Below are 2,159 nucleotides of genomic sequence, written 5' to 3'. Positions count from 1 at the left end.
GAGAAGATACCAAGTACTGCCATCTGGAATGTAGCAGGAGCATTATATAATCCAAACGGGAGAACTCTATAAGAAAATGTCCCCCAAGGACTGGTGAAAGTGGTTTTATCCTAATCTTGCGGGGCTATCTTAATCTTGTTATAACCACTGAAACTGTCCAGGAAAGAGAAAAACTTTTTTCCAGCCAAAGTGTCTAATACTTGGTCAATAAAGGGAAGGGGGAATGATCTTTCAGTGTGGCTTTATTTAGAGCTCTATAGTCAACACATACTCTCCACTTCCTGTTCTTTTTGGGCACGATGACCAGGGGTGAAACCCACTCACTATCGGATATAGGATAAATAAATTTGGCAGTGAGCAATTTCTGAATTTGTTGTTTTACAATTTCACGCAAGTTTGGATTCATCTTTCTTTTGGGTTAGCAGATGGGTCGGAAATCTTCCTTGATATAAATATGGTGTGTGCATAAGTCAAGGGAAATCCCCTTCATGTCTGTGTAATCCCAGGCAAATGCCTCTTTGTGCTTTATTAATAGTTCCATTAATTGTTTGGTTTGAGTAGGAGAGAGATTGGGATTTATATTGAGAATATTTCTAGGTTCTATCTCTACTACCACACTCTGAGAACAAATAGTGGCTGGGATTATTCTTTCTGTATCAGCTTCGGCTGTTTCAGCGTTGGCCGTTAGTTCAGGCAATAATTTTTCCTGGCTATCCAAACTTAAAATTTTCATTAATTCATTATAAGTTTCTGGTGTTACAGCAGAGGGTTCACTGATAAAGCTATTAATTAGATCATCCTCTGTTTCAGTTTTAAAACTAAGAGATTTGCCGATGGTTAAGACAGGTCGGAGAATTTCATTATCGTATTCTACCCATAAATAATTTTCAGTGTCTATAGTAGGTGTAGCTTGCGGGTAGAGAGTTATTTTTTTAGTCTCATATCCATCGGAAATGGTCATAGAGCCGGATCTACAACTAATGAAAGCATCTGCAGTGGCCAGCCAAGGTCTGCCCAAAATTAGAGGATGTCCCCCCAACTGTGTTTTGGGTTGCAACACCACAAAATTGGCTAGATAATCCCAGGACTCGACTGAAATGATCAAATCTTTGATCGCACCCTCAGGTTTGATAGTGGATAGGTTAGCTAATTCCAAAATGGTGGGGTTATCTCGAATTGCATTTTTCAATTGTAGCAATTGAGTTGTTTCAATTGACATAATGTTTATTGCTGCTCCTAGGTCGACCAAAACATTGGGGATTATTTTGTGGCCAATTTTCACCGTAACAATAGGGTGCCCTAGATCACCATATTTAACGGGTTGAGTTTTGCCAGACATAAGTTTAGAAAAATCACCCACAACATGAACTGTAAGAGGATCCTTGGGTTTCCTTCCTAGTTTCTTAAGACATAAATCTCGCATTGTCCTGGCATAAATGGGTACATCCCAAATGGCTTGGGGGGGAATTTTAACATATAGATTTTTCAATTCTCCAAGGAGATTGAAGGCGGGTAATTCCACAGCTTTACTGATTATTAACCGTTTGGGAAAAGGGGGTTCAACAGTTTCTTCTGTGAGATGAGTAGTCAGTTGGGCCTCTTCACGATGAGTTGGAGGTTGAATCAGAAGAGGCAGTATCATCAATAATAGGCTCTACTATTTTCCCCGATTGAAGTTGGATTTCGTCACATTGTAGCGGGGTAATAGAGAGCGCTGGCCTATTTTAGATATCAATTATTTGTACGGCCTTATTATTTGGGTTGGGGTTAGGTTGTACAGGTAGCTAAGGTTGCATAGGGGGATTTGACGGGGCATTGGGAGGCAGTTGTAACTGCTGCTGATACTGCGGCTGGAACTGTGGATTGGGGTACTGATTTTGGAAGGGCAGTTGCTGACCTCTCCAATTAGGATTCCACTGGCCAAAATAAGTCTGTCGCTGAGGCCAAGGGTTCCATGCTATCTGATCTTGAACGAGTGGGTTCATTTGATTAGGGGGTGGGTAATTCATTTGGTTGAAAGGAGGATAATTCATTTGACTGAAATTATTCATACTATTCCAATTATTAAAAGCTGTAACATGAAAGTTAGGATTCATACCTTGCCCTCGTGGCTTCCATTGCCTTCTTTGTGTGATTAAATAGATAGCCTCTACTTCCTC

Source organism: Pinus tabuliformis, chromosome J (assembly GCF_031772625.1).
Source record: "Pinus tabuliformis cultivar Carrire ecotype Pingquan chromosome J, CPIR1, whole genome shotgun sequence".
Lineage (NCBI taxonomy): Eukaryota > Viridiplantae > Streptophyta > Pinopsida > Pinales > Pinaceae > Pinus > Pinus tabuliformis.
This window is presented reverse-complemented; position numbering follows the sequence as displayed.